Source organism: Microtus oregoni, unplaced genomic scaffold, assembly GCF_018167655.1.
Source record: "Microtus oregoni isolate MIOR12 unplaced genomic scaffold, Mior012 000055F_ref0000237, whole genome shotgun sequence".
In the NCBI taxonomy this organism is placed as follows: domain Eukaryota; kingdom Metazoa; phylum Chordata; class Mammalia; order Rodentia; family Cricetidae; genus Microtus; species Microtus oregoni.
Genome location: NW_024543831.1, coordinates 3,803,222 through 3,816,722, shown reverse-complemented (window position 1 = coordinate 3,816,722; position 13,501 = coordinate 3,803,222).

Here is a 13,501-nt window from a genome sequence, read left to right as displayed (position 1 = left end):
GGCATAGAGAAGGGAAAGAACCTGCTGAATGGCACCCTGGCACAGAGTAGAGGGAGCAGAGGACTCTGGCCTGATCTCTCAGTGATGTATGAATTTGGACTCCTTAGGTAAAACCCAGATGGGATTTGAAGTTTTTCTTCAACTAAGGGAGTTGTGGATTCTAGGAATATTGGACAAAGGTCTGTAGTTCCAGTCAATAGTAAATCAATTAATTTAGCCTTCCCAATAACCCCATCCACTCACCCAGGGATAGAGCTTCCACGCCTGGTGAGAAGTCAAAACAGCTCATGCCACTTACCAATCAGCCCATGGTATTGATTGGGCACCTACTGTGGGCAGCACACCATGCCAGGAACTGCGAGGTAGGGGGTAGGGTGGGCGACACTACAAACAAATGGGTTTCTGGAACTATGAAAAAGAAATCTGCCCACAGAGCTGCTCAGTGGTCCATAGAGAGAATTATGGCCAGCGAAGTCTGCTGAGTTCTTGTGCCAACAGAAATAAACTGTCTCAACAGATGAGTGTGCATGCCTGCGTTGGCGAGAAAATAAACACATATAGAGTTTAATGACTGTCCCCTTGCCTTAGCTGACAGCCCTCAGTCAGTCTGCCCACAGGGGGTCATTTCCCTGCAGCAGTCCAGCCTGTCTACTGCTTCTGCATCCCTTCAGTCCTTCTAGGCTTCTTTTTTGCCTTTGAGGAACTGTGGGAAGCAGTTTGAGTTCTTTTCTGATCAGGGGTGATGGGGCAGGGGTTTGCTGGACACAAAATACATAAAGTTTAGGCATTTCTCCCTTCATTTTGTATGGCGGAAGAAAGAAGGCAATGATTTCTTGAGTTATCTAATCTTCCAGCTAAGCACCCCAACTCTGAGACCGCAGCAGGGACTTTAGGTGTCCCATGGAGGGGAGAGGTGATAATTAGCTCTCTGGGTCTCAATTTTTCTCATCCACAAAATGAGCATGGCAGGCAAGTTCTGCCGATACTGCCTTGTGGAAAAGTCACAAAGGAGACAAACAATAGGTACAGCTTGGCAGAAACATACAAAATGTGAATAAGAGAGAGGGAATGGGCATGAGGTTCAGACAGAAATGCTACCTACCGAAACTTTGAACCAGTGTATAAATCAGCTCTTAGTGGATGTGTCTTTATGTAGGCAGAAGATGGAGGGAAAAGGTAATCCACTTTGCAGCAGATGAAGGAAAAAATGGCTATAACTCTTCTCTGGCCTTGATGCAAAAGGACTATTTTAGCTGCTTATTGGACCCCAGCTAGCCAGGGAGACTTCCTTTAGCCAATGGACCATTCACAGCTTTGATAAAGCAGGATCTTGAGAGACTCAAGTGATTCTCTTCTTGTCCTCTTGAAGTCTTAAGACACAAGCCACCCTGTGACAGATCTGTCTTTGGTTTCCCTCCTTGCCTCGATCATTCACCAGACATACAAGTGAGCTTACAAGGGCTAGCTAGCCAGTCCCTATCCGTGGTCAACCCAGGAGGAACACACCAGAGAGCCACCAACGTCAAAGCAGCCAGGGCAGCCCAGAATTACTCTGAAGTGTGGTAAAAGTGTATAGTGGCTGCTTTGAATTGTATACAGGCATCATTCGTAATGCAGCTAAAACCAACACCACCAGCTGTGAGGACACAGTCACTTGGAGACAGGACAGTTAGATTGAGCAACTTCCATTTGCAGTGGGTAGAAGGCTGGGCACTTTCTATATCCGTGTATGGAACTGGGTCATCTTATTGCCCTTTCATCTCTTCTGTTCATATCCCCCCACACCCTCTCTTTCCCTCCCTCCCTCCCTCCCTCCCTCCCTCCTTCTCTGTTTTGTTTATTTTCCAAACAGCCTCAAACTTGATAGGTATGTATGTATCCAAGGATGGTCTTGAACTCCCAATCCTCCCGTATCTACCTTCCAAATGCTGGGATCGTGGGCATGCCTCACCAAACCAGGCTCAGGTCTCTGCTCTCTTTTTATCCGTCATGTTTCCAACAGGCACAAAAAGGAAACTTCCCATCCTCGATGTCATAACTGTTAGGAGGAGAGAGGGCTAGCTGCTGAGGACCAGGCCGGAAAACAGGGGGGCAGATAATTAACCCATCCTCCTGAGCACCCTGACTTCCAACAAAAGAAGCTGTACAAATCGACCCAACAAAATTAACAGTGCTAATCTCCCAGCCCTTCCTTAATACCACCTCTCCCAGCCAGCACCTGGCAGGGCCTGTTAAGCCATCATTGTCCCCCTCTTCACCCCCTAGCCCGTTCCCACTCTCCTTTTTCTCTCTTTCATGAGTTGTTACCACACAAGCATCACGTAAGGAATCAAACAGGGACAGGTCCTATTGTTCACCAAAGAGGCAAGAAAAAAAAATAATCAAAAAGCAGGGGACTTTAAAAAGACCAGAATTATTTCTCAAATAGAATGGGAAAATCTAACATGCCTTATCACCACCGAGAACAAGCACCGTGCGAACGCCCAGGCCTCTGACTGGCATGCCCGTTGTTTTGAATAGACGCATGACATTGTCAAAGAACCTGCCATTGTGTTGCTGAAAGGCACTTGCAACGTTGCATAAAAATCAGGCGTTCGTGTCACCCTCAGACTAGTCAAAGCTGCTGTTTTTTCCTTTCTTTCTTTCTGAAAGAAGAAAGGAGGAAAATAAGAAATGTTCCCAGAATAAGACCTTCAAAGGCAGATAAGCAGCGGTCCTTCTGAAAGACATCGGAAACCGCGCATCCAAGCAAAGTCACCAACTAACACTGATTGGAAGAGATGTTGATGGGACAGTGGGGAGGTACCTGGCCGGCGGCTGGTGCGGGGGTTGGAGTCGTGGCTTTTCTCCTAGACTGAACACTTTGGGCTTGAACTGCTGCCTAAGCCTTCTGGGTGTCTCTGACCCTGTTGTGTAATTTCTTCTCCTGGTTACTACCTCTGCAGGTTATTGTGTAATTTGCATGTGTGATTCTCCCCCAAAGTCCTGGAGTACCCTTCTTCTGCTGCTCACTTCTCAGGGAGGAGCTGAAGTTTCAGATCCTAGCGACTCCGGAGGGACTTGAACTCAGTTCTGGACTCCCTGGAAGGAATGAAAATACGCTGTGCAGCTCTGGCTGACTAACACTCCTCTCCATTCCACCTGGCAAAGCTGGGGGCCTTCCCAGCACGCCTAGGGCAATCAGTGAAGACTGCAAAGAAAGCATTTGATTGTCAACCATACAGAATACAGAGGTTCTCTTTCCTGAACTGGAGAGGCTAGAATTAGGGAAAGACATCTGAGAGGGTAGAAATGTGTTCTACCTTTTGGCTTCACTGGGAGACAGCTTTCCCCGTCTGTTCAGGAGAGCTGACATTCAGGAAGGCTGTAGGAAAGCTTAACGAATTTCAAACCGTGTTTGAAATTGATGCCTGACTCTTACAGTTCCAGATACAACCTTTAAGAAGACTGGAAAATTTAACTCTACTATCGATTTCACTTCCTGGGTGCCCTGGGGGAACAAGGGTCAGCTGGGAAGCCAGTCCCGGCAGGGCAGGCTGTTTGATGGACCCTGGCTGCTTGCAGGCTCTGATTAGTTCAGTCACTGTTAGATTTCTGACTCTGAACCAATGGCCATTAGCCCGTGTCTTGTTCTCAGAGAGGTGACAATCATTTCTTAGCACCCAGGGGCTATCCCTATTAGGTATGCTGATTCCCCATGGGGATGGATTAGGTGCCGGCCCCAAGAACTGTGACTGCCTGGACAGGTCTTAACTCTATTCCCCAACCAGCCTCATGCTCTTGGGCTGGCCACTTAACTGCTTTTGAGTCTCAGCTTCCTCATAGGTAAAATTTACTTTGTTTTATTTATTTATTAATGCCCCACTTGTTCCAGAACGGATTTAAGGTGGCTTATCTGTCAAATGAAGGGATTAGAGTAGATGATCCCTTTTAAGGTGTCTTCCCGGCTCCTGGATGCTCTGGCCTTCTTACCTTCCACTTGACTTTGCAAAGTCTGCAGTTCAATTCCAAGCTCAAAGGATGCCAGCTGCCCCTCAAGTGTGAGTGATTCACAGTCACGGAGGGACTGAGGGATTGACTAGGGAGATGTGTGCTTTGTGCTATGGTAACACTTTGTGCTTGGAGCTTCGAATTGGCAAAACAAGTCACAGGTATTAATGAATTTCATACGAACACTTTTTTAAGAGTTTATATATTGAAGCAATTTCCAAGCCGTTCCCTGCAGCTAATAATTCTCTTTTAAATACTCCACACAGTAATATAGCCCCTTACCAATTCCCAGTCCTGTGGAGTCTTTTATGACCTCTCCACAGCTCTGCCTATCACTCACAGGGCTGAGAAGCTCACGGGCTGAAGAGTCAATTTGAAGCACTTAAGTCTAAGAGAGACACTGACAAACGGGAGTTTGCCTGAAGAGTGTCATCAGTGGAAGAAAGATCTGGAAAGAGTACCTTATGGGGAGAGCAATCGGTGAAGCTGGGGCTGTTTAGTTCAGGACAGGCAGAGTCCACGCTTGGAGAACTGCCATAGTGAAGAGGCCTTGCAAGGCCACCGAAGCCCTGTCAGAGCTGCCCATTTGTGGCATGGGTGTCTTGGGAGAAGGCACAAGCAGTGTAGGTACCCAACACTGGGCAAGCATTTGCAAGGCTGCTGCGGAGGAATGGTTGCCCCATTTGGTCCTGTTGTTGAGCATCTGGCAGGAAACAGAATCTGCTGGGGAGTGGATGTGATGGGAGGCACAGAAGCAGATCGCTCTTCCCACCATGGTCCTTCTGGTAATAAGTAACAGAAACCAGTGTGGTGTTCCTGATAAAGACACAGGGATGATTTTTGTATGAAAGGGCAAGGTCACTGTTGAAGTCAGCCAGAGTCAGTTTCCCCAAAACCAGCGGGGGTTCCTTCTGTGCTCTACTCCGCCAGGCATTCCTTTTGCCCCTCTTCTTCCCAGAGCCAATCTTTCTCTATCTCTCCTATTCTCATAGTTAAAAACAAAGCAGTGGACATGTCCCAAGGCTGACTTTCTCTACCCCCTTCTTCATTTGCCAGGAAGGTGTATCAGTGGGCCCCACCTGTATCTGTTACCCACAAGCTCTCTTCCAGCAAGCTGGGTCCCGGGAAGACACGGCAATAGCCTGTGGATTGGACATAAATCAAAACAATTTCTAGAAAGGGGTAAATATGGGAAAGAAAACATCCAGGACATAGGCCCGGTTCTTGGTCTTCAAGAGTGGAAGGATCTCCAAGGGGAGCAGATGAAGAAACAGGGGGCTCCTATCTCAGACTAGCTGCATTGCACACTAGAGGAGACATTCACGGTCTGGCTTTGCCTTTTGTTTGTTGCTGTGTTGGCTTGTTTTTATTTTGATTTTAGCTATGCTGATGTTATTAGCAGACATGATCATGAAGTTTTTTAATTTCACAAACAAATACACAATCATCTTCCCTATGTCTCCAACAATGTTACTGGATGCTGAATGTTATAAAATTACATATGTATAGTATGTGTGTATGTTTGTATAAGGCATATGCAAAATAATAATATATGGTTTTATGTAAGATATTAAATAAATATAAATTTATACCCAAAGCCTTACCTCCTACTAGATACCTCCTCTACACTCCTGAGACTTCTAGTCTTTCTGTCACATCTTCAGGCTTTAAATAGAGCAGGTCTTTGTTTATTAAACCATTCATATTTTATTGATATTTTCATACTTGATCTACCAATTACAGATAAACATGATAAAATAAATACTGGATCTGAGGATTTTCTACTTTGGATTATTTTCTATACTCAAATGCACAGACATTTAAGGTTATTTATTAAGCCTGTTTTTAAGGGATCTATAGTTTAAAATATTTTTTCAAGTGATATTTCTAGTCTTGAAATCTACTTTTACTTTGTCTTTTCAAAGACAGCACTTTTTTTATGTTACCCAGGCCAGCCTAAAACATTCTATGTTTGAACTCAGAATTCTCCTCTCTCAGCCTCCCTAATACTAGGGACTCAAGAGTGGGCTGCACACTGGTAACGTCATCTGGGCGAGCACAGTGACTGAGGAATATCAGTTGAGTTAAAACCCATTTTTGTAGAGATATAGCCATCCCAGACTCTTAGGCTTTTACTTTTGAGTTTTTACATCTTTTATCTTCAAGTTCCCTATGTCTTTCTGTATGCCCAGGCGGGCAGTCACACGTATGTGTGTGCACATGTGTGTGAGTATGCATGTGTGCACTGTACATGGGTATGAGTGTGTATGCAGGGCTGAGTGTATGCATGTGAGCATGTATGTGAGTGAATGTGCATGTGTGTGCGTGTGTGTGCTCAGTACTGGAGATCAAAACCAGGAATTTTTTTAATAGGCAAGTTCTGTATCACTGAGCTCCGTCGTCAGCCCCAAATTCAAATATTTTAAACCATTGTTTATTCCATTCATTAATATCTTTTGTGGAATGTCCATGCTATTTTATTGTAGTAAACATATATGTGTGTGTGTATGTATGTATAATATAGAGTACATACAATGTTAAATTACTAACCTCAGAGGGCTGTCACACCTTGTGTATGTGCATGTATATGTGTATGTGTGTGTTTCCACTAGATCACACGCTTATAAGTAGTTCTTTCATCGAACATTTCTTGGGAGCTGGAGAGACGGCTCAGTGCTTAAGGGCACTGGGTGCTTTTCCCAAGGACCGTGGTTCAATTCCCGGCATCCACAGGTGGCTTATAACTATCAATAACTCTGGTCCCAGGGGGTCCAGTGTCATCTTCTGGTTTCCTTGGGCACCAGACACGCATATGGTACCTAGACATACATACATTTAAAAAAATAAATTATTTCTACAATCCCCTTGCTTTGTCCTTTTTTCTGGGCTTGGAGTGATGGTTCCAGTGAGGCAAAGACTGCGCATTTGTGTTCCCATTGGCCACGGGACTGTTTTTTATGAATTTCCTGTCCCTGGCCTCGGCCTACTTCTGCGGGGTAATGGTCCCTTGCTTGTCGGAGTGGCTCCTTGATTTGTAGGCTGTCTCCGCATGTCCTCAGTCATAATCCACTGTCTGCTATATATCTTCTGAATGTTGCCTTCAAGTCTGCCGTTGCCTTGTGAACTTTGCTCACCGCATCTTTGTGACTAAAACGTGTTACGTTTTTGTAGTTTTATTTCTCGGTCTTTTAACGCTATGCCAAGGGTCAGCATTCTTTCCGTAAATGGCCAGATAGTAAATACTTCTGGCTTTGCAGGTAATACAGTCTGTGTGACTGAGTACTCCATGCCACTGTTGTAGCATAAAAGCAGTCACAGACGACATGAAAGCAAATAGATGGCCTGGGTCCCAGTAAAACTTTGTAAAACAGAGAGAGATGGTGGTGCAGATTTAACCCACGAACAGGAGGTTGCCGGCTCAGCTCTATATCTTTTATTTTATTTTAAAGCACCCCCCCCCACCCTGAGGCTTTATACTCTTCTTTAGTCCCTTCCGAGAATTGCATATAGTTTCACGTGTAGGCTTATAGGCTCCTAGAATTGATTTTCATGACTGGTAGTGGGCATGGAATCTACTTTTCCTCAACAAATAGCCCCTAGTCTCTCTAATTTATTGTCCCACTGATATGTTACCTTTATTTGTTGGTCCCAAGTACTTACTATGAGCCTGGCAAATATATACATTTATTTGTAGACTGGCATTCTGGTCTCTCAGCTTCCTGCATGTGGCTATCACAAAATTTTACTGTTTAATATAAACAGTATTATACATGGATATATACTGAGTAGAATTTTGTGATACATATATAGAATTTTGTGAAAATATATATATAACATATATATATATATATATATATATATATATATATATATATATAGTTTGGATGGCAATAGCCTATGTGATAGCACATACCTGTAATCTTAGCACTTGGGAGACAGAGGCAGGGAGTTCAAGACTGTACTGGGCCACACAGTAAGTTAGAGGGTAGCCTGGGCTACATAAGACACTGTCACAGAAACTTGACCTACTATTAGTATCTTTTGAAAACCAGGGTCTTTTCAACCACTGATCTACATCCTCAGCCCTTGGTAAATCTATTTTCAATATGGATTTCAAAATTGCCTACTTAAATTTTATGTAAAAAGTTTTATCTGGGTTTTGACCATGAGTACTCTCAAGAATTATCAATTCATTTGCAAAAAAATTGACATCTTGGCAATGTTTGATCATCTTTTCCAGGATCATGGCAAATGTCTCATTTATGTAGGAACCCTCTAGGTACTGAAGCACCTGTAGAGTCCTTAGGAGAGAGGGTTTCGGTTGCTCTGCCTTGTCTGTCTCTTATGTATCACCTTGACTGACAGATGAACGTTGCACTGGCTTTCCTTCCTGCTTTCTAAAATCGTCTAGAAAATCAGTGACCTGTTGTTGACACACGAGAAAGAACTTTGTGATATGAGGAACACTGCAGGGCCAAGAAACAGTTTCCTTTGGTACTTGTGATTCCTGGCTACATTGGCAACTTCTAAGAACCTGGAGGGAACCAAGGCCCCACTGAATCTCAGCTGAGTTTAGGCATTTGAGAGGATACAATTTTGCATACATTGTCACCCAAGATAAATATGGGGCTTAAAGTACTTTCAACAAGAATTTAACTGGTAGTCTCACAAGCTTGTATTAGCAGGGGCCCAGAGAGAATGGTTTAGTCTTTGTGTAACCAGTGTCTGGTAGGGGATTAGGTGCCCGGCACAGAGACATAGATAACTGGGCCAGGCTCAGTCTTGCCAGTGATTTCTGGTGAGGGTGACGCCTGGGCTGAGCCTGGATGATGGAGGAGGATGAAGCCCTGTGAAGCAGAAGGGCACTCCAGGGAGACGGAGCAGTGCACATAAAAACAGTGGAGAGCGAGGCCTCCTGCAGTGTGCAGCAAGGAGCTATAAGCTGTTTAGCGTAACTATGGAGTATGATGCTGGCGGAAAGAGGCAGGAGATGGGGCCCCGGGGAGAAGCAGGTATCACAGAGTGAGTACCTTGTTCAGTTTTACACAGCCTGAGCTTTTATTACCCTGCAAACAGCAGGAGTAGAGGAGTCCTTCTTAGAGCTGGAGGCTCACTTTGTGAGAGATGTTTACTAAGTAACTTAGAAGATGAGACCCGAGACTGACTATCATGGACAGAAGATGGAAAGCAAAGGGAGTGTGAAGGATGGCATCCCACAGACCAACATAAAGATGAGGTTGTCCTGGAGAATGGAAGAGTGCCAGAGTCCCCTCTCCAGCCAATAACGTGGGGTGGTGTTGGAGACCTGGGCCCAGCTGGTTGCTGACATGAGTTCTGCTTCGTATTGGAGGAGCATCTTTGCTGCTCGACTCCCAGCTTCCTGTCTCTAGAAGATAAAATTTTACCACCTGCCTCCTGAATGCAAGAGTGTTAGATGAGACCCAAACAGCACAGGCAAGGAAACACTGGCAAGAGTGAAGTCATATCCATAGTCTAAGGAATTCACGTTTGGCTCCACTTTAAAAGAAGAATGGGAAAACTGAAATCAAAGTGTTTGCCTTTGTCCTACCGGGAAAGGTTTCGGCAGACCTGTGTGGTTAGAGGGTCGGGGTGGAGGACTCTCTTTAGAGAGACCAGTAACTGTCTTTGTAGAAGTTTTCTTCCATGTTTTAGGACAGTGGCTTTAATTTGGTGTTATAGGCAGAATCAATTCTATCTGTTGCTCTTAACCAGTGGTTCTCAACCTGTGGGGCATGACCCTTTCACAGGGGTCACATATCAGATATCCTGAACACTGGCTGTTCACACTAAGATTCCTAACAGCAGTGCTTTGGTTTCTGTGGCTATGAAGAGGTGCCATGACCACGGCAACTCTTTTAAAGGAAAACATTTACCTGGGGCTGGCTTACAGTTACAGAGGTTTAGTCCATTATTGTCATGGCAGGAAACATGGCGGCATGCATGCAGACATGGTGCTGAGGAGATCGCTGAGAGTTCTACGTCTTGATCCACAGACAGCAGAAGGAGACTGTGTGCCACTCTGGACGTAGCTTGAGAATATGGACCTCAAAACTTTCCCCAAGTGACATACGTCCTTCAACAAGGCGACACCTATTCCAACAAGGCCAAACCTCCTAATAGTGCCAATTCCTATGGGCCAGGTATTCAAACACACGAGTCTTTGGGGGCCATACCCACTCAAACCACCACAAGTAACAGAATTACAGTTATGAAGTAGCAATGAAATCATTTTATGGTTGGGGGGCATCACCACAACACGAGGAACTGTATTAAAGGATTGCACCATTAGGAAGTTGAGAACCACTGCTCTAGACACTCATGAACTTGGACTTGCAAGAGAAAAATGGCCATCCTCTTCCTTACCCTGAACCACAGTGGACAAGAGGAATCAAGGATGGTGGGAAGTGGAATGTGGCTACCCTTGGGAAAACACTGCAGAAAACCTAGATCTGGGCCTCAGCTGTGAAACAAGTGCTTGCTATGGCATCTAGAACATTCACAATTGTTCTATGTCTTAGAGTGTCCCCCTCTGTAATAAAAAACAGTAACAGACTCAGCGGTGACAACAAATTGGTCCTAAGACTTACTGTGAATACCCAAATCCTACGATGCTAGAGTCTGCTGCACATAATGGTACAGTATTTACAAATAACCTGTGCACAGCCTCCCATACACATTACCTCATCTCAGCATTCTTTATAATACGCAATACAATATAAATACCAAGCAAATAGCAGTCCCATTATATTTAGGGACGGTGACAAGAAAAAAAATCAGCACATGTTCAGTACGGGGGCATTTCTTTCCCCAAATGCTTCCCGTCTGTGGCTATTTGAATCCATGGATGCAAAACTCATAGGCGCAGAAGGCTTGCTGGATAGCTTGACTTCACATAGTTGTAAAAAATTCAAGGGAATTGGTAGAGGTAGAAACACCATTAGCTATAAAATGATGCTTAAATGTTGGTTAGGATTTGGCTAAGTGAAAGTGGGGCCCTGGGGCCAGGCTGGGTATCCAGAAGGCACTCCACACCACAGCCCAGCAAGCTCCAAGTCCAGAGAGGGATTCAATTATTGCAGCATGTAATCTGTTTGCAAAGCTCATTTTGTGTATGTAATTGAATGAGAAGAAAGGGAAAGGGCTTTGGGCCTGGACTCCAGGCTGGAGTGGGTGTTTGGAAATGGAAGGGGAGAAGGAATACAGGGCCAGGCAGCCTGAGGACAGGGCATGTTCCTCAGTTCCCGTGGGTTCCCTAAGGAATCAAAGGTCAGTGGCAGACACTCACTCTTCTTTGTTCCTTTGCTGGGACAAGAAGTTGGGCTGTTCCAGTCTGTGGATTCTTGTCTAGAATACCTCCATCCATCCCCTGTATCAACTCCCTGAACCAGAAGCCAGGTCATGTGTGATCAAGAGGAGGGGTAACTAAGGGGTTTGCTTCACCAGGCACTGCCCCGGTTTTGGCACTGAGGAAAACTCCACTGTGGGCTGTCAGAATGGTTGGTCTCCCTAGTTTGGGAAGAAGATAAACTTCAGAACTATGAATCTAAGGATACGAAGAATCCCTTCTGAGATCCAGCCATAGAACAATTTCCTTGGTGTCAGGCGGCAGCCCGTTGCCCAGCCAGGTTGAGGAGGAGCACATGACCACTAGCACTGACAGAAGAGAGGGAAAGGGAGGGAAGGATGCAGATAGGCAAAGTGGCGGAGGAAACTGTCTCCCGTCTCTCTGCCCCAGCATGTACAGACAATCTTAATGGTTCCTGAGAGTGGCTTTTCCCAGCAGCCCATTGTCTACTGCCAGCCTCACACTCTTCTCGCTCCCCTGCCAGCCCCTAACCTCCCTTCCACTCCAGTGCGGCCCTGGGGAAATCAGGACAGGGATTGAGGGACCAACGCCTTCCAGCAGAGAGCCAGAGGCATGGCAGAGATCAGCTGTCTCTCGCCATTTCCTGATCATTGACAAATCTAACTCCAAGACAAACGGCAACCACACCTGGGAGAGAGACCCTGGAAGCTAGAAGAGAGGCAGACACACAGGGAGAAGAAGAGAGGGGTACAGGGGAAAAGACAAAGTGAGAGAGAGAAAAAAAATATCCCACAAGGCAAAGCCAAGCCAGTGGCCCAGAATCTCTCCCACTTCTATGGAATCAGAAACACTTATTAATAGCCAGCAAAAGGCAAAGAGGAAGTGTCTCATTGTCTGCAGCTGTCATTCCTCACTCTGACGAGCACTTAAAATGTCAAGACCCCTTTCAGCAGCTATGCACAAGCAATCAGGCCCTCTCATCGGTCACCGTGATTTTGCAGCCACCGCAGCTCAGTCCCCATGACTCCTCTCCATGCCGTGTTTGGAGACAAGGCGTGTGCAGGCACACACAACAAGCCCTGTCTTTGGAAGGACTCCGCTGAAAGGTCCAGGGAGGCGGGGGAGGGATGGGGCGACAGCTGGGGTGGAGATGTCACCGGCAAGGTCTTTGCATGGGAATGTTTGCTGGATTGAGAGCCTGGGCGTTTCAGAGGCTGTGAGCTGAAGGTTTACCTTGAACTGGAAGGTGAGAGCTGTCAGCTCTCAGAGAAGGAGATTCCAAGTGTAACCTTTAGACAGCAAAGGATTGCTTTCTGGAGGTGGGCGTTCCAGTTGATCACTGTCTCTTGAGAGCAAAATAAAGCAGAATGGCCTGAAACTGCAGCAGGTGGGCTATAGGTGGGAAGGAAGGAAGGACTTCCTGGTAGACAGAAGTAGCTGCAAAGCTGAGTTTGGCCGGGGAAGAGAGGGAATCGCTTTCTTTGGGGATATTCTCCTGTTTCTATGTTACCTGCCACCAAATGTGTTTGAGTGGCATCTTGAAGAGGAAAGTACGAGGGTCCAGAGTGGGGAATGGCTGAGATTTAAGGCTCTCTCCAGCGCGTGGCATCTCATACTGTGTGAGTTTTCCACCGCTAAGAGAAACAAATACTACAGGCTGGAGCCAAAACCAAGCAAAATGCATTGCCTCGGGGCTCTGAGGAAAGTCCAGAAGTCTGAGCCAAGAGGGTGCTTCCTCCTAACAACAGGGAGGTGCCACCTGCATGAAGCCACTCCTAAGCTGCCACTGATTTTTCTAGCAACTTTTGACATCCACTGACTTTCTCTTGGCCTGCCTTCATTGTCACATGACCTTCACCTTCTGGTGGCTTTTCTGTGTTCACCTCCCCCTCCCCACCCCTCCCACCCCAGACCCCAACATACACACACCTTTTAGCATTACTGAAGACTGAACTCGAGGTCTTTGCCTGCTGGGCAAGGGCTGAGACACTGAGCTATAGCCCCGGCCCTGGGATGACCTCATCAGAATTAATGACCTCTGTACAAACACTGTTGCTTTTCTTTAACTTTCTTTTTATTTATTCTTTATGTCTTTCACATCTGGTCTCCACATTATGTCTCCTAGTCTCATCCATCTCCCTCTCCCTCCCCTAAAATAAACTTTAAGAGAAGAAGGGAGGAGGA